Source organism: Marmota monax, unplaced genomic scaffold (assembly GCF_021218885.2).
Source record: "Marmota monax isolate L192 unplaced genomic scaffold, Marmota_monax_Labrador192_F-V1.1 WCK01_AAM20220418_F8-fsc00021, whole genome shotgun sequence".
Taxonomy (NCBI): domain Eukaryota; kingdom Metazoa; phylum Chordata; class Mammalia; order Rodentia; family Sciuridae; genus Marmota; species Marmota monax.
The window spans coordinates 10,273,325-10,293,365 of NW_026695228.1; the positions used below are offsets into that span (position 1 = coordinate 10,273,325).

The 20,041-nt window shown below is 39.8% G+C and overlaps 1 protein-coding gene across 1 annotated transcript in view; it reads right to left on the reverse strand.

Annotated features, from left to right (window-relative positions):
- Positions 1-1,498, reverse strand: part of Dclk3 (doublecortin like kinase 3) — a 63,952-nt gene extending 62,454 nt beyond the window's left edge. The window contains exon 1 of the mRNA XM_058576595.1: positions 1,435-1,498. The gene's annotated coding sequence lies outside the window, so the exon portion shown is untranslated. The remainder of the gene's footprint in view (positions 1-1,434) is intronic.
- Between the last annotated feature and the right edge of the window lie 18,543 nt (positions 1,499-20,041).

The following is a 20,041-nucleotide window of genomic DNA, read 5'->3' on the forward strand; positions in this document are numbered from 1 at the left end:
ACCAGGGACTGAAATCTCTGAAACAATGATCCAAAAATAAATCTTTCCTCCTTCAAGTAAATTCTCCCAGTTATTTTTTTTTTCATAGCAACAGAAACCTGCCTAATAAAGTCTATATTCATAGGTGAGCCATAATGAAAAACGAACTAATTTAGCTTCTATCCTAGGTAATATAGGAAGGAAAGAAGAAAGGGCAGATGAAGAATACACATCAGAAGTTCACCATGAATTACAGGGAAATTTTGAATAGATGTTTGTTCATCTTATCAACCAAATTGACGAATCTATGGTATTTTTAAAGCAAAGACTCAGAGAAGGCATGATGATGTAATAGAAAATGTGGAAACAGAATGTGTGATCTCAGAAAATAAGTGTAATTAAATGTTTTATAAAACTAAGAGCCATATTAGAAATCAAATATAAGAACAGACATCAATGGAAACATAGTTAAGCATGTGGAATTCTGATAGACTTGGAGAAAGCTGAACAAAATAAGTTCAAAGCATATTAGAAAAACTATTAATAATAAAAGTCATGCATAGGATATATATCATAAAATCACATATCTGAAGTAAACTGAGCAAATGAAGCAAGTAAACAATACCTAGAGATATAATAGAAAATAACTTTTCTATTTAAAATTTATATTTGGGTTCAAAAGCTCAGAATGACCCACACTGAGCCATATCTTAATAAAACTACCAGACTTCAAATGTAAAGAAATAATGGTTAAATGTGGGGGGCAGACATTGTTTAGCTTATAATAAAGGCGACAAATCAGACAGGTCTAGGACTTTACCACTGCAATGCTTAAAGCTGGAGAAAGTGAAGCAAAACTTCCAAACTCTTTGGGGAAAGAACACATGTTCAATCTAAATGCAATTCAAGTATTAGGCAATGAACATTTTTAAACATGTAAGATCTCAAGGAATGTAGTCTTTCTTGGAGAAGCTACATGGTGATAGATTCAGTAACAAGAAAAGAAAAAAGAGTTGTAATGAGAACACCTAAACCCTTCATATACAAAGCCAAAGCTAAATAGCCATCTGACACGTAGATTTTAAACAATAACTGCCTAAGAGAATGAAAATGTTATAAACTGCATATATACTTGCTCTCTCTCAATAGTAGATTTACATGGATATGGAAATACATCTTTGGGTCCTACTTCATATAAAGATAGATGGATAGATAGATAGATAGATAGATAGACATACAGACACAAAATTTTAAAAATACAAAAATATTTGTATAATATATATTTTAAATAAATATTTGTGTGTATATATGTATGTGTGTGTGTGTGTATATATGTATGTGTGTGTGTGTGTATATATATATATATATATAAATCAACTTTAAGCCTATGAGTATGTAATGCTCATTTTTTAACCAGAGTATATTTCCCATTTTCCTGTTGTAGATATTACTAACCTGTTTCTTTCTCACTGTGAACATACCCTTGAGGAAACTGTTCCCAGGAAACCACATGCTCTCCACTTGTGAACCTATTTCTTATCAAGCAACTGAAGAATTTCCAACCTAAATGCAGAAAAAAATAATTGAATTGAGTTAAAGTTTATAATCAGCTTGCTGATTTAAAGGGATCTGTTGACAAATAAATGTCTAAATGCAATGCCCAGAACCTTAAAAAATGATTCAGGTAAATAGAACTAGTATTGGAATGAAAACTATGGGAGCAAGAGCAAATTATATTTGCTTGAATGATTATGTCAAAATGAATTCCAGTATTATGTATAACTATAATGCACTAATAAAAGCATTTTAAAAAACCACACACACACACAAACACACACATACACACACACACACAAAGAAAAGAAGAAATTCCATTTGAGGCTGAAAAGTTTTCAGTTAATTCACGAAATAACTAAATCCAGTGGGGGCTGGGGGTGTGGCTCAGCAGTAGAGCTCTCACCTAGCATGTGCGAGGTGCTAGGTTCTATCCTCAGCACCACGTAAAAATAAATAAATAAAATAAAATTATTATGTCCAACAAGAACTAAAAAAAAAAAAAAAAAGAAAAGTTCAATTGGTAATGACCGAAGGAAAGGCCAGCTTCAGTCATGATTCTCATTTGAGGAGTACTTCACAGGACATACTCCCAAGTCTTAGCTCATTTCATCCTCAAAACCAGTCTGTAAAGGAGAGATGTTATCATTCTAATTTTACATGTCAAAAAAAAATCAAACACTCCAAGAGGATAAGATCTTACCCATGATTATTCAGCTAGATCAGTGGTGGAGATTTTTTGGCTACAAAGACTGTTTCTGCCCCTACTCCAGTGATTCCCAAACTCTTTAACATGTGGATTCTGATTCATGGGATTAGAGATGGGTCTGAACATTCTGGCATTTCTAACCCCTAGGTGATGCCCAGCTGAAGTTCTGCAGACCTCACCTGGGGAACAAGGCCTCCCACTGCCCTGTTTAAATCATCAGGCAAAAAAGGCAAAGCATCTGTGCAAGCTATAGCTCCAGAGGCCCTGCCTGGACCAGTGAGCAGCAACAGACCTTCCTACAGCTGTCAAAGGGGAGACTCCGGGGGAGGTCAGGAGAAAGAGGTAGGACAGGAGCCTCTTCATATGATAGAGATCTCTAAACTAGTTTGGGGGGTTTTGTTTTTGTTTTTTGAAGCAGTGTCATGTTTTTTGAACCAAAATTTTATGTGAAAACTTTATGTACAAGACCAACAATAGCAGACTTTTTCTTGGTAAATAATCCTTTTACAACATATGAATGTTAAAAACAAATGCATACAATGTGACTTTGGATAACACAAATTTTTCACGTAAGAGTTTATGGCAGGTAAAGTATTGGGTAAGCCACAGAATTCAGAAGGCAAGAGAACTAAGAACTCTATCAGGTGCTTAAAAAATATAGGAAAATTTTCAACTGTGGTTGCTGTCAGAGGAATAGAAAATGAAAAAAATAATAATAGTGATGAGAACCTCTTTTGCCTGTAGTACTCAGTACTGGCCAACGTGATGATATAGACTCTCTTAAGCATTGCTTGATGGGGCACAAGTTTTAAAAAGTAATTAGCTCTAAGATTCTGTAAAATATTTCCATGCTTTTTCTCAATAATTTTCTTTCAAGACTCTGTCCCAGGGAAATATTCTTAGATATAGAAGGAGGAAAGAAATTAACGTTTACTGAGTGTTTACCATTAGATATTACATAAGGCACTTCTGACCTTGAAAAACCATACATTAGATATGAAATAGATACTATTAATTTCATTTTACACAGTGTCTAAGTAAATTACCTAATATCATATGGCTAGATATTCTGGCCCAGCTTTATCTAATTCTAAAGCCTATATTCCACATCCATAATTTCCAGATTGTCAAGAACTTGTACTCGGAAGGACCATCATTCCTCATGCTTCTTGGTGTCCTGTCTTTATCATTCCTTCCCTCCTGTCTACAATCATGGCTATGAAAGTTTGAGTGGGAATTTGAGGCTCTAAGAGACACATCTTCAGCCCTCAGCAGGAGGACACTGATTAGATTCCAAGCAAATGTCATCAGATGGAATTTGGCTCTCCTTACATGTGGGATATTGCTAGAGGAAAACATCTGGATCAGACAGGAAATTCTGAGAAAAAACCCAAGAGTGCAACTCTGGGAGCTCATTAGAAACTTTCCAGTTCTCAATGAAAAATTCCAACATTAAGGACATTGGAGACAGATGTCAGTGCCTCATGGGAATTGCCCACAAGAAATCAGCTTGATGGGAAACAATGTGTCCCAGAGACATAAAATTGATGCAGTTCTGTTAATAGACTCCAACAATTCCTATGAGAACTACATCATGGAACATTCAAGATGACCCAGGGACATTCCAAGGAACAGCTAAGAAGACTCCCAAGGCAGTTGCTTTCTGCTCAGCCAGCATGAGCCTGATGAGGCCCACCAGGATGGCTTGCTCTGGGTAGTGAAGACAGGGAAATAGTGTCCTCATTCCAAAAAAGGACACAGGTAAAGAACTTATAAATGGGGCTGCTCTGCCTCATTCTCCATTCCTTATGGATTCTGGCAAGAGTATCATGAGGGAGTTGAGGTCTGCCCTGTTAATGTGTAATTGAATTAAACAATGACATTTACCAGTAAATGGATAGAAATGGGAAAAAAAGTATGCTAAGTGAAATAAGTCAGACACAGATACATACTTTTCCTGTTGGAAACCAGGGACAGGTAGCCCTGGGTAAGATCAGGCTTTATGCCTTTGAAAGAAAAATAATAATTTTTGGATCATCTAAAAGGTTAGAAAATGTGAACAAAAGTAATTTCCACTCATGGCCATGACCTCTGAGCTCTGGCCAGAAAGCAGGCTGTTGTCCTCCTCCCCCTGGCTTACTTACCACATGGGTCCTTGCTTCTCCTCTGGCCTCAGAAGCACATTCAGAGGAGCCATCCCAGCCAGCTTGAAGTGGGGCTTTCTGAGTGTGGGTGTAGTTAAGATCCTCAATGATTTTTTTGGATTCCCACGATTTTCATTCTACATAGAGAGAAGCTACAAAAGAGCAGGTCATAAAAACTATCTTGCAACTCTTTAAGCCACCAGCCAGATCAGCAGTCTCTAAAGGGTCCTGTACTTCAGAGAATTCTCTCATCATCCATATAATATTTATCTAGACCCTTGCAACTGCTTCATTTCTGAGTCACCTGAAACTTCAGAACTTAAAAAACTCACAGAATAAAAAAGAAAAATCACATAAAAAATGAATGGCAAAGCCAAGTGTGGTGGCACATGCCTGTAATACCATCCATTTGGAGGCTCAGACTGGAGAGCTGCAAGTTCAAAGCTAATCTGGCAAGCCTCTATCTCAAAATAAAAAGGGCTGGGCATCTGATACTTGACAAAGCAGCCAAAATTACATGTTAGAGAAAAGATAGCCTTTTTAACAAATGGTTCTGGGGAAACTGGCTATCCATATGTAGAATAATGAAATTAGATCCCTATATTTCACCTCGTACAAAAGTCAAATCAAATGGATCAAAGACTTAAGAATTAGACCAGAACTCTGCAACTGCTAGAAGAAAATATAGGGTTAACACTCTTATCATATAAGTGCAGACATCAAATTCCTCAACAAGACCTCTAAAGCTCAAGAAATAAAACTAAGATTAGTACAATCACTCTGGAAAGCAGTGTGGAGATTCCTCAAAAAGCTAGGAATGAAACCACCATACGACCTAGCTATCCCACTCCTTGATTCTTATCTAAAAGGTCTAAAATCAGCATATCATAGTGATACAATCATTTCAATGTTTATAGCAGCATAATTCACAATAGCCAAATTAAAGAGTCAACCCAGACAACCGTCAATAAATGGATGAAGAAAATGTGGTATAGATACACAATGGAGTTCTACTCAGCCATAAAGAAGAATGAAATAATTACATGTTAATGTGTAATTTAATTAAACAATGACATATACCAGAAAATGGATGGAAATGAAAAAAATCATGCTAACTGAAAGAAGTCAGGCTCAGAAAATCGAGGGCTGAATGTTTTCTCTCATACATGGAAGATGGAGAAGAATAGGGAAAGATGGTGGTGGAAGAGAGGATCAGATATCATAAAGACAGAGGGAAGATCAGTGGAGTAGAAGAAGGAGAATGAGAGGGAGAGAGGAAGGAAAGGGGAAGAAATATGGAATGAATTTAACCAAATCATTTTAGAAACCTATATAAAGGTACCAGAGGGAATTTTACCTTTATGTATATGTAGAAAGTACCAATCAAAAATAAACAAATAAAGGAAAGAACATAAGTAGAATAGAGAAGGGAAAATAGGGAGATGAAGGAGGGGAGAAAAGGAGGAGGCGGGAATGGAGATTTCAATCAAATTCTTTACATGTATGATTTTATCAAAATGAACCCAAATACTATGTATAATTATGATTCTCTGATATAAAATGAAAATTTAAAAATTTTTAAAAGGGCAGGGGATATAGCTCAGTGATGTGTCCCTGTTCAATACCCAGTACTCAAGAAAAGAAAAAAGATAAAATTTCATATCAATTTAACATATTAGGTACATTTCTCTTTTTTTCCCAATTTAATTTTCTTATGCAACCTTTTTAAAGATCAGAAAAAAAATTCTTGGATTCTTACAGAAAATATATGTCATGATAGCAAACCTAAAATAGAATAGAAAGAAGTGATGGGTTAACTGGAAATCCTATAGCCACCATCTTTGTAGCTCCCCCTCCCTTAGCCCCTGCATCTACCATCCCCAAGTCCTGCCAATTTTACCTCCAAAATGGCTTCCAAATCCTTCTGCATCTTTTCACCTCAAGTACCATTACTGCTAGTCTAAGCCATCATCACCAACCACTGCCATAATCTCCTCATTCAAATCCTTGCTTGGATTCTGGCCCTCCACCCATCTATTCTACACTGGAAGCCAGAGAGCCTGTCTTAGAATGCAAACATGACCACGCCACTCTTTTGTAAAAGTCTTCAATGGCAAATAAAGATTTCAAAAGATGATCCCCTGTTAATCCATTAGGAAAACAAAACTCCAGCCACAGTGAGGTGCCTTTACAAAATATCCAGAATAGCTAACATTTTTTAAAAAACACAAAACATCAAGTCTAGGTGAGTATAAGAACTCTCACACCTTGCTGGTGAGAATGTAAAATAGTATGATCACTTTGGAAACTGAGTTTACACAATCTATTAAAGCTGGACACACAACCATCCTGTGATTCTGTAATTCGACTATGAAATATAGATCCACTATTCACAGCAGCACAATTTGTAACAGTTCAAACTAGAAACTTCCCAGATGCTCACCCACATTAGAATGGAGGGAGAATATATATTTATGCAGTGAGAATGAACAACCTACAATCACAATAACATAGATGGACCTCAAGGACATTACAGTGAAAGATGTCAGATATCAGAGCATCTATTGTAAAATTGCATTTAGACAGCATACAAAAACAGGCACACATACATGTGTCCCAGAAGCCAAAAAAGTGCTTCTTCTCAGAAAGAGAAGTGTGGACTGCAGGGAGTGCAAGAGGAGTCCTTGGTTTCTGATAATGGTCTGTTTTTTTGATCTGGGTGTGAATTAGATGAATATTGTTTGTAAAAATTCAGCAGGCTGTGCAGTTACCTTGTGTGCACTTTCTTGTGAATGTTTTAAGTTTAATCTAAAAATTGTTGCACCTACTCAATATCTTCTGCTGAAGGTAAAATCCTAAACACCTAACATGGGCTATGAGACCATATGTCATATGAGGACCTGCCCATAACTCCATCCTTCTTTGGGCCTCCAGCCCCTTTGCTTACTTACTAACTCCAGCTCCGGTGCTCCTGATGCACCCTTAGTCTAGAATACTGGTTGACAAACGATGTCTCGGTTATGGTTTAAATAGGATGTGTCCCTCCAAGGTCCCATTAGTGCAGTAACATTCAGAGGTAAATGAGTAGATTATGAGAGCAGTAACCTAATCAGTCTACTCTGGTTTGAATGGACTCATGACTGGATGCTAACTGTGGGGTAGCTGGGGTATTCCCTGGAAGGGTGCACTTGCCCTGCAACCCAATCCTCTCTCTCTCCTTCCCTCCTTCTCTCATCTCTTTCTTTCTCTCTCTCCTTCCTGATCCCTCCATGAGCTGAGCAGTATTCTTCTTTCAGGGTCTTCCCCCATGATGCGCTGCCTCACCTTGAACCCAGAGCAAAGGAGTTGGCTGTCTATGGACTGAGATCTCTAAAACCATGAGCCCCAAATAAACTTTTCCTCTTCTAACATGTTCTTGTCAGGTATTTTGGTCACAGTGACATAAAAGACTCACATGCCAATCCTGCCTGCTGCCTGTTTTTGTAAATAAAGTTTTATTGGAATACAGACAAGCTTGTTCATTTAAATATTGCCAGTGGTTGCTTTTGTGCGATAACAGCAACAGAGACTGTATGGCCCACAAATTTGAAAATATTTACTAACTGGCCCTTTATAGAAAAACTTTGCCAACCCCTGGCCTAGAACATTTTTACATGCCTCCTCTAGCTCCATCTGTCTAACTCCTACTCACTTTTCAGAATTCAGAGGGGGAAAAAAAATCAACAAAACCTTTTCGGTCCTTTGTGGGAAGTCTAGGTTCATGAGTCCTTTACTCCTGGACCTTTGTCTCAAGCTCCTTCCTGCTTCCGTTCTCAAATGGATTCCCTTGTTCCTAGTGCAAAACACAAAATTCCTCATGATCCAAAACCCCTACATACCTACTGTGTACCTCTCTGGCCTTCTTTCCCACACTTGTTCACTCTGATCGAATCACTCGGGACTCATTCTAAGAACTAGTTCAACTGGTGTACACCTCAGGGCCTTTGCCTAAGCCATACCCTCTACCTTGGATGTGCTTTTCCAATTCCTTACCTAGCCACCCTTGACTTAGTCTCCACATGTCACCTTAAACATTGCTCTATAAAATTGGTCCCTACCTTTGTGTGTTTAGCACAGCCAACTGCTAAAGCCTCCTCCCTCTGCCCCACTTCCAAACTGAGCATCGCTTGGTCCTGTCCCTGCTCCATCTTTGAATGCTACTTCTACTCCCCCTCCAGCATGTTCCACAAAGTCCACCAGGGCCCCTCTTCCAGGTGATAACCTTTACAGAAGAGAAGTAGTTCCCATCATATCTCCACCCTCTGCTTACTGCCCTATCCTAGAACTGGTGCTGTTTCTCACTAGGAAAGGAACAAAGAAACATCAAGGAGGAGTCATGGATCTTCTTGTCTACGACACCCGGAGCCCACCATCAGGAGGTTCCGGCTGTCAGCTCCTATGGGGCAGACTTCACTGCGTGAAGCTCCTTCACTGAGGTCACACCTTGGAGCAGCCCACATCAAACTGAGTCAGGTGGGGGCATTATTGTCAGGTCTCCGTCTCCTCATCAAATGGAGATGACAAGATCTTCGTTGCAAGGTTGCTTTTGAGATGAATTGGAGTAACGGTATAAGGCAGATGTTTGAATGGAGGTTGGGAATGGCATCCCAAGGCTATAAATATTAGACATCAAATTGACCTAAGGGACAGACCCCCATCGAGCCTTCAAAGTAGATATCCCATGGTAGATTATATGACATTTGTAACTCCTCATCTATGTCAATGTATAAACAGTATAATTCAGGAGTGTGTCTTAAAAAATGAATGATTTGCAACTATAAGCGGCAATATGAATGAATTTCACAAACGTAATATTGGGTTAATATCCAAAACACATAAGAAACTCAAAAAACTCATTAGCAGGGAAAAAAAAGTTTTTAAAAATGGGCAAAGAATCGTCTGGTATGGTGGCACATGCCTGTCATCCCAGCTATTCCAGAGGTTTAGACAAGAGGACCTCAAGTTCAAGAACAACCTGGGCAACATAGGGAGACCCTGTCTCAAAATAAAATAAAAAGAGCTGGAGATGTAGCTCTGTGATAGAGCAACCCGGGTGCAATCCCCAGCACAGAAGGAAAAAAAAAAAAAAAGACTGAATAGACATTTCTCATAAGAATTACGGAAAGTGCAAATTAAAACCACATAAGATATCACTTTATACCTGTTAGAATGGCTATTTATTTTTAAAAATTGAAAGATGAAGGGTGGCATGAATATGGAGAAAAGGAAACCCTTGAACATTGTTGGTAGATTGTAAATTAGCAGAAACTTTATGGAAAACAGGATTAGGGATCCTCAAAAAATTAGAAATAAAACTACCATATCATCTGACAATTCTCCTACTGAGTATAATCCTAAGGTAAAATATGTCAAAGAGATAGCTGCACTCCCATGTTCACTGTGGCACTATTGAAAAAAGGAAAAATATGGGATCCATCTCAGTGTCTCTCTGTGGATGAAATGAATCAAAAACTGGCCGATATGCACAATGGAATATTACTTGACTTTTTAAAGGAAGAAAATCCTATCATTGCAACCACACAGAAAAGCCTGGAAAACATTATACTAAGTAAACTAAGCCAGGCAAAGACAAATACCACATGATTTCACTGAGATGTGTAATCTAAAAGAGCAAACTCTGAAGCAGAGTAGAATGGTATTTACCAGGGACCAGGGCAGGGTGGGAAAGGAGGATTGGGGACACGTTGGTCAAAGGATACGAAATTTCATTTAGGAAAAAGTTCAAGAGATCTATAGTGTAGCACGGTGACAATAGATAATAACAATGTAATACATACTTGAAAATTGCTCTGGGAATAAATTTTAAGTGTTTTCACCACAAACATTAAATAAGTATGTGAGATAATGCATACGCTGATTAGCTTATTTTAGATCTTCTAGTGCATGCTTATATCAAAACATCATATTGTAGACCATAAATATGTGCAAGTTTTATTTTCTAATTAAAAAATTAAAGAGGAAAAAAAACGAAAGAAATCAGGTACCAAAGACTTTACATATGATTCCATTACATAAAGAAGAAAAGCTAGCAAAACAAATACAGGGAGTTGGAAGCCAGGGTAGTAGACACCCTTGGTGACTGTGACTTGAAGGAGGCCAGTGGTGGGTTGTAGGTGCCAGTCCTGCTCTGCTTCTTGATCTGAGTTCTGGTTATACAAAGTGCTCCATCTGTGGAAATCCACCGAGTTGTCCTCTTATGATATAGCTACTTATCTGTGTGTTATATTTAAAGTGAATAATCACATCTCTTTACATAAGCAAAAAATCAAAATTTTTGTGGGAAATAAAAGTATCATTCACACTAGGAACAGAAATACTCAAGAATTGCCCAGCGCAGTGGCACACACCTCTAATCCCAGCGTTTGACAGGCTGAGGCAGGAGGATCGAAAGTATGTGAGATAATGCTTACACTAAGCCAGCCTCAGCAAAATTGAGGTGCTAAGCAACTCAGTGAGACCCTGTCTCTAAATAAAATACAAAATAGGGCTGGGGATGTGGTTCAGTGGTCGAATTCCCCTGAGTTCAATCCCCAGTACCAAAAAGAAAAAAAATACATAAGGATCAGAGTTAATAAGGACTTAATTCTAGTAAAGACATAAAGGAGCAACTGACTGAATAGAAAGCTATATGATTTCATCATTAGTATGACCACATGGTAAAGCTGCCAGTTCTTACACAAAAATGTTAAAAATTCCAGGTAACGATTAAAGCAGCGATTCTCAAAAAGGTCCACAGACAATAATTCTCAAATTTTAGCAAGCATCAGAAAACAGTGTGAGGGCTCCTGGAAACAAATGGCAGGGTCCCAGTCATGAAGTTTCTAATCTGGAATTTCCCAGGGCAAGGCCAAGGCTGTGCATCTCTAACAAGTTCCCAGGTGATGCTGATGCTGCTGGTTCAGCCCGTAGACACTTTGAGAACCAATGCTCTGGAATCAAGACTTTCCTCTCCACTCTACAGGAAACCTACCTCCCACAGGTGCACTGAAGAGACCCTTACTCCATGGACTTAAAGTGAAGAAGTTTTGCCATTAACAGAATGCTAATTTATTCAGGAAAGTGAGAAGGATTATCTATTGCCAGCTTTCCATTAGCCTTTTGAAAGGAGTTGTCTACACTGCTCAACTCCACCTTCTTACCTCCTCAACCCAAAGGCTTCTCCCTCCTCCACTCTGCTAAGTCAGTTCCTGTTTGTTGAGTTAAACATAATCAGTGCCTAAGAAAACTTGAAGTAAGATAAGGACTCTAGCAGGGGTGCAGTGGCCCATGCCTGTAATCCCAGCAGCTGGGGAGGCTGAGGCAGGTGGATCGTAAGTTCAAATCCAGCTTCAGCAAAAGCAAGGCACTAAGCAACTCAGTGAGACCCCATCTCTAAATAAAATACAAAATAGGGCTGGGGATGTCGTTCAGTGGTCGAGTGCCCCTGAGTTCAATCCCCAGTACCCACCCCCCACAAAAGTATTCCGAGAATCAACCTTGACCCCTCTGTTATGCTTAGTCCCAGAGCCCACTGATTGCTCACCTGTGTTTATGTTGTCCTCCTTAGGAAATTCTCCTCCTTTTTCCTCCCCTTCTCCTAGGAGTCCTCGCAGATCCTCTGACTTGAGGCTCTAAGCTTCATTAACAGGATGTAGTTCAATTTACCCTGATCTAGGCCCTTAGGAGTCATCAAGAAACAAAACAGATGGAATCCTTTGCTCCTGTGAGCCTTTCATACTAGAGCAACTCTGTCCCCAGGATTTAGCTAGGGCATAGAACACTGGTTCAATAAATACTCCTTGGATAAATATACTTGCCCTGTGATAATCACAGCTATTTTCCAGAACAGAGTTAAAAGAAAGAGAAGTAAGAGAAAAAAGAGGTGTGTGCAAGTGGAGGAGACCCAGGGAGAAACCAAAAGAGGGGAGGAGATGGCTCCCACATGGAAGCAGACAATAGTTTCCAAATTAAAACCTGGGAAGTTTAAAAAGAACATTCCTGCAGGAATATAACTATAGCTCAGTTCCCCGCCTTGTGTTCTAAGGGGGCCCTGCTCCATCAAGCTGAGATTCTGATCTGACTAAGGTGGTGGTACAGGTCACTCAATACCATGCAAGAGCCATCTCTGCATGCTATGGATACTTGGTCAGCTTAGTGGAGAGGGAGATGAGAGGCAGACCCTGAGCAACTGAGGGATAGAGCAGGTCTGCATATTTGGGTGTCAATCTTACAGAAGCAAGAGAGTAATAAGCGGCCTGGGTAGGGAGCCCAGGACCAGGGTATGAGGATGATGGGGAAGTACTTCTATTATTAAATGGCAAATGACTACATTGGTTAGGAGATCAGTCTGAAAAGATGGCTCCTGCAATAGGAAGACATTGAGCCTGAGGAAGTAGCAGCAGCTTTTCTTGGTGACTCTTCCTGGCATGGTTTTGTTATTTCATTTCCATGCATATCAGTCCTGACCATATTAATTTTCCTTCCTCAACCGTGTCCTTCCACATCATGAGGACGCCCTCTACCTCACTACCTCAGGTCTTCCCACACCCCTAGCCAACAAGGTGGACCGGAAATGGGGAGGTATAATGAGTGATGGCCAGGCTAGGCTCTGCCAGTGACTGCGTGTCCATATCTTCTCTGATTTCTTCTTCTTTATCATCACCACCACCACCATCATCATCATCATAATCATCATCATCATTCAGGACTTACTCCATGCTGGGAATTGTTCTAAGTACTGTGTGTGTGTGTGTATGTGTGTGTGTGTGTGTGTGTGTGTTTTCACACATATTAACTTATTTGATCCTCACAACAACCCCAGGAAGTAAGTACTTTTACAAATGAGGAAGCTGGAGCCCAGAAAGCCTAAGTACTTAACTAAACTCACACTGCTTTTTGAGGTAAAATAGCTCAGCAGTAAAGCATCTGCTTAGCATGAAACTTCTTGATCCCCATCACCACACAAACAAAAAAGGCTGAATTTGAATAGAGGCAGTACGACCTCAGGCAAATGGTTCAATTTTGTTTGAAACACTGATTACTATGTAATGGTGCTGAGAGGATCCTGAAACCCTATCTGGACTCAGTTGGAAGCATGCCCCAATTGATCAGCAATATCTGTTATGGTGGCTGAATACTCTTTTTATTTTATCATGGTATTAGATAATGGCAGACACTTTCCTTGATTAAGCTTTAGTTTGGAACCCTCTCTGGGTAGTTTTTTTTTTCTTTTTCTTTTTTTTTCTCTTCTTGGCACTGGGGATTGAACCCAGGGCCTCCACAAACTAAGCATAAGCACATGCTCTACCACTGAGCTACATCCCCAACCCAGAGTCCTCTGTTTGTTTGTTGCAGTGCTGGGAATTGAATTCAGGGTCTTGTACCTGCTACCTGAGTTTTTTATGACTTGACCTCATCTTATCTTTGGTTTGCCTAGCCCATTCTTAGAAAAATTTTTTTCTTTGAATAAGTTATGCAGCAATTGGAATAGGGATGTTGCTCAGTGATAGAGCACTTGCCTGGCAGGTGTAAGGCCAAGGGTTCAATCCCCAGCACCACATAAACATACAAAAAAAAAACACACAAACAAAACAACAAACAAAAATAAGTTATGCTTCAATCAAAAACAAACTCAGAGGCTTACAATAGCAAAGATTGTTCCTTGTCCTATTACATTGAGCCATAAGTCAATCACGGTTCTGCTCCAGATGACTTCTTCCTGCTGGGATCCTGGCTAAAAATGCCACCCCCTCTAGGATGTACCATGCTCATGGCAGAGGGAAAAGAGCCATGGTAGAACTGCTGATGCACTTAAAGCTCACATCCATGCCTGGTAAATAGCATGGTCCATTGGCCATAGCAAGTCAAAGTGGCCCACTCCAATGTTATTGGTAGAAACACAATCCACACACATGTAGGGGTACCACGAAAGATGCTGCAGAGTTAAACTCAGCCAAGAGCAGCAGCTAGCAAGTAGTCATGCCAGTGTCTAGTTCTGGCTCAGTTCTTTCTTCTCTGGCCTCAGTTCCTCAGCTGCAGTATGAGTGAGTGAGTGAGTGAGTGTGTGTGTGTGTGTGTGTGAGGGTGGAGAGGTGGGAAGAATAGGTGGCAGGAATGAATCTCTAAAGTCCTTTCCAGTTTTGATGCTCATTTTCACTTCCCACCCAATACTCAAATTCCCCCCTTATCTGTCTGCCTGGGTTTTAGAGCCATGAATTCCAATCCCCCTTAGCCTACTAAACTTGATACTTCACATAAACTAACAATTTCTATTTTTCCCTTATGCCTAACACTGACAGTTTACACGTATAACAAACACTGTGACTAGTCCCAGTTTTACTCACATAGGTCATTGGTTCTGCATGTCATCTGAAGTAGCAGAGTGCCCCCTATCACTCCCCTGCACCTTTACTAATCAAAAGTCATCCTGCTCACCTAAGGAAGCAACTGGTGTTCAGGTTTACCTTCTTACACATGGGCATCTGCCCTGCTATACAAACAGGTCCTGGTTCCTTCCACTGATGCTAATAATTACTGACAACTCCAAGTGATATCTTCCCAGCAGTGAGTTTGCATGTGGCTGGGGCTTGGATCAGGGAACCTTATTTTTCCAGCCTCTTTGCTACATAGCCCTGCCCCACCCCCACCAAACCAGCATCACAATGTACACGTATGAGTTTCTATATCAAATGGTCTGGTCAATCTCAGAATACTAGACACTTGAGGGAGATACAGACAAGGGGCTCTAACAGAGGTTGGCCCCCCGGATGCACCTCCATTCCTCACTCAGTCTTTTTTCCTATTGGTTCCTCATTTTCCCATTTTCATGCTCCTCAACAATTCTCTCCATAACCCCAACTGTTACCTTATTCAAGTAATCCCTCCTTCCTGCAGAAGGAGGGGTTCCACCACTTGCAAAACATCTGTGGTACCACAGCAAGGGTGCTCATGGTGGCAGATTGAAGATGGAGGCTCCAGTCCTATGAGGGAGGTTAAGTAGTGCCTCTCTTCCTGGGTTTGCTGCTGTCTTTGCTACCCAGAAAGGATGGCTCCGGCTTCCAAAAAAAGCCTTTTGATTCCATGTCTTCCCTAAAAGAGAATGGTGACATTACCAGTTCCTCTCCTCCGTGACAGAACTCCTTCTACTCCTTTCCTACTGATCTGATGTCTCAGTACTTCAGTGTATCGTGATGATTTGCTCTGCTCAGAAGCCCTTCTAAGGAGCAAGTTATTACCCAGCTGCAGAGAAGGCAATGGGCAGACTTGAATGGTCAGTCCTGCAGAGACATCTGACTCAAAGTCATACTCTTCCCTGAACAGCTTACATTTAATGACTGATCAAGGAAAGGTATAAAGACTGGCCATCTTGACCCAACACTTGACAATTCTGAAGCAGCATTAGAGTTATAAAGCTTCCCAATGGATCAGCCAAGCTATTATTGGCCTCTTAAGCAGCTCAACTTTTCTGTGGCTCCCTTCTGGTTCCTTCCTCTCCGTTCCATGAGTGTTGATCCCACAGGTTCCATTAATAAACATCTTGCAGGCTAAATCCATCTTAAGAGTCAGTTTCTCATGGAACCTAACCTGCAATAGACAGTAACTCCAAAAGCCACTGATAAATGTGCATATACAATTAAAAAGTGATTCCTCTCTATTCTACCTCTCCCTGTCATTCAAAACCAAGACCACACAAAAGTTATGTTCTTACATTTATAGCAGGACTTACCAACCTGAATGCTACCGACATGTGAGGCTGGATATTTCTTTGTTGTGGGAACTGTCCTATGCATTGTAGGATGTTTAACAATCCTGCTGACCTCCAGCCACTAGTTTCCAGCAGTGCCTTCCCAAAGGTCTCCAACATGGCCAAATGTCCTCTGTGGAGAAAAATCACCCCGCATTGAAAACTGCTGATTTAAAAGAAGCGTTCCAGCAGGCAGATTCAGCAAGTGCAGGAAAGCATTTGAACGTTGACATAAATACTTTGTACTGAATATGTAATGCCTCTTCTTAAGATCCTTGCCAGAAAATTCCATCTCCAACTGCATTCTCAGACATGCTTGTCAAAAGCACAGTTGAGACAACAGATGCTTGAGAAGACTGGCCGGGGGAACTTCTTAGCCCTCCCTTCCTCCAGATATTTTTCATCTCTTTCTCTGCAACAGTTCAGAGCCAAGAAAACAGAATGCCTGGACCACATTCCTTGAGTTATAAATATTAATAATTAATAAAAAATAAACCTCCCTGGAATAATGTGGATTTGATAAAATCATTTGATTTTATCAAGGGTAAATATAAAATGATCCCGTGAATGTACAATTATGCTTTGTGATCAAGGAAGAACCAGTCCATAATATTCAGCATTCCTAAAGGATGAACCCAGAAATTTTTCTGGGCTCTACTCTTCTTCCTGCTATATTTTCTTTTGTCAAAAAAAAGCACTATGCCAAATATCAAAAGTACTCTATCAAATATACCCCATTCTTTTTACCTTGGTGTTGGGGGAGACAGTCATCATAATCATTAGGATAAAAGCACTCCTGTGAAAGTCATGAAATCACCTGGTCCTGGGAAATGGAAAGTGAGAAGGGAAAAGGTGAATCTTTTCATAAATCTAGTACAGTATTAATATATTGCTATGATCCACCCGACATCACTTCCTTTGGGGATGCCAACTCTTCTCCACTCTAGTTGTTTCTTGTGAATTGCCAATCACAGGGTTTTGCTTTTATGAACATAGAACAGAGCAAATACCCACCCAGCCTCTCCCCTGGGTACTTGACTCGTCTGTGTGTGTGTGTGTGTGTGTGTGTGTGTGTTGCTGAAGATTGAACCCAGGGCCTTGTGCACACAAGGCAAGCACTCTACTCACTGAGCTATATCCCCAGCCCTGGTACTTGGCTCTTGAGAGGCTAAAGGCTATTAGAGCTGACTCATTCACCATTAGTCCAGACAGTCCATGCAATCCTGCTGCTAACTGGTGCTGCACCAGTTTTCTGTCTTTCTTTAAAACTTTCCTGCACACAGACCTCTAAAAAAACGTTGAAAACTTTGAGTTTTTTTAAAAGAATTCTCACACATTTTTTTATGTGCCGTCTAAAATTTGTTAGCATGAGTTATTCATTGTAAGGAGTGTAATTTCTAGTTCATTGTAAATATGTACTTTCAAAATAAAACTGTCACAGCCCTCTTTTAAATATTGTCAAAAATATAAATCCCAAAGCCATTTGAGATCTATCAGCTTTTTTTTTTTAACAGGGTCTTGCTAAGTTGCTTAGGAACTTGCTAAATGGATGAAGCTGACTTTAAACTTGTGATCCTCCTTCCTCAACCTCCGGAACCACTGGTATTACAGGTGTGTGCCACTGTACTCAGCTATCATTAGCATTTTTAAAAAGTATATGAACAAGCTTTTTGTTAACCACTGGAGATTATATCATTTCTTTTCTCCTTGAATGTACAGTTTCATTGCATATCACCACATAATTTTATTCAACCTTTATGCTAGAAAACCTTTAATTGATCACCCCATCATTTCTTGCAACAAAAAATAATATGAATTTAGTCTTTCAAATTTCATTATATACTGTATTAAACAATTAAGTAATAGTAATGGATTATATCCCATTAAATAAAATAAGAACACATGAGTTCATAGTGATACAAACAAATGAATGAAATAGAAAATTTTATCAAATAAGAAACAGAATATTACTTAATTTCAAAGCATGTTTATAGAAAAATTTATTAATTACAATGGGGAAAAATAATAGCTCTGCTGGAAAAAAAAATACTTGGCAGACAAAACTCTAATCCAAAGTTAACATCACCAGTAATGGGACAAACTTCAATCATGTACCACTTGATAGGATGCAGTTAGGAGACCAGAGAGTCACTTGTATGATATTTCTGCCAAACTGTATAACTCAACTCTCATCTTGAGTAACTTCAGATAAATCCACAGTGAGCAACATCCTTCAAAGTCTCTGTCCCATAATCTCCAAAGATAGTAAGTCCATATGGTCAAGAAAAGACTTAGGGAGCTTTCCAGATTGAAGGAGACAAAAAAGGTATGAGCTGCATATGGTGATGCACACCTGTAATCCCAGCAACTCAGGAGGCTGAGCAAGATGGCCAAGTTTGAAGCCAGCCTTAGCAACTTAGCAAGAATCAGTCTCAAAATTTTTTAAAAGGGGGAGACTTGGCTCAGGGGTAGAGCACTCGTGGGTTCAAGTCTCAGTATTGCAAAAAAGAAAAAGAAAGATATGACCATGAACTGAATTTCTTAGGATATTATTGTGACATTTGGTAATTTGAATGACATTTGAAGATAACATTAGATACACACATGTATATATACATATATATAAATTTCTGATTTTGATGGCTATATTGTGGTTGGTAGGAAAATGTCCTCATTTGTGGTAGGTGCACACTAAACTTCCTGGTAAGCCATGGGGCTGTATGTTAGCAACTTACCCTCGAAAGGTCCCGAAGAAATTCTTTATATAACTTTTGCAACTCTTCTGTTAGGTTGAGACTGTTCAAAATAATAAGCATGAAGAATAAAACCAGAGTGAGGAAGAGTAGGAAAAAACAAAATCCCAGTATGCTGACTTCAAAGAAAGTCAAAGGTTGAATAAGAACTGATCTCGGAGGTTGTTTCTGCAGTCAATGACTTGGCTAAAATGGAGTCTGGATGGATCACATTATTTCATTACTATGTCCAAGCACCATCTCTGTTAGTGCTGTGTACTAGGGATATAAGAGTGAGCAAACTAGGCATGATCCCCAATCTATAGAACTCAGTAGCAAGGTTAGACAATTAAAAGGCAATAGCAGCAGATCAGACAAGGCTCAAACCCATAATGGATGTAAGGTAGTCTTCTCCAAGGAAATAAGGGCTAAACAGACAGCAAGCAGAAAGCCAGAAGGGAGTGTCACTTCAAGTGCCCATACTATATACTAAAATATGTTTCATATGTTATCTGTCCCAAGGGATAGTGTCTGTCTGATTGGGCAAATTTTGACCAGAGCAACAGTGCTTCCTTTAGAGACATCTCTCCAGGTGCTTCAGAATTCATATGTTGAACTCAGATCTCTCATATGGTGCTGGTTGGAGATGGAGGCTTTGGGTGGTGGGGTCTCTGTGTTAGTGACCCTACAAAAGAGGCCCCAGGGAACTTCCACACCCCTTCCACCATAAATGGTGAGGAAAGAACCATCTGTCTATGCTACCTATGGACCTTCACCAGACACCGAATCTGCCAGTGCCTTGACCTTGTTCTTCCCAGACTTCAGGACTACAAGAAATAACTTTCGGTTCTCTATCAACCACTCAGTCTGTGCTACTTTTGTTACAGCAGCCTAAAACGAAGACACCAGGCATTGTTCAGGCAAACTCACTCTTCTTTCCCCTGCCCACATAGAGGGCAAGGGTGTTAGGCTGAAAACTATCTTCCAAAAGTGACAGAGCAATGCTCTGGGGAATTTATCTGGATGGCTCATAAACAGTTGCTATGGAAACAACAAAACAAGGCAGTTACCAAATGTGTGCATCTCAGCAGGCTTCTCCTGACCCATTTGCTCTGAGTATACAGGCTCATCTAAGGTAGCA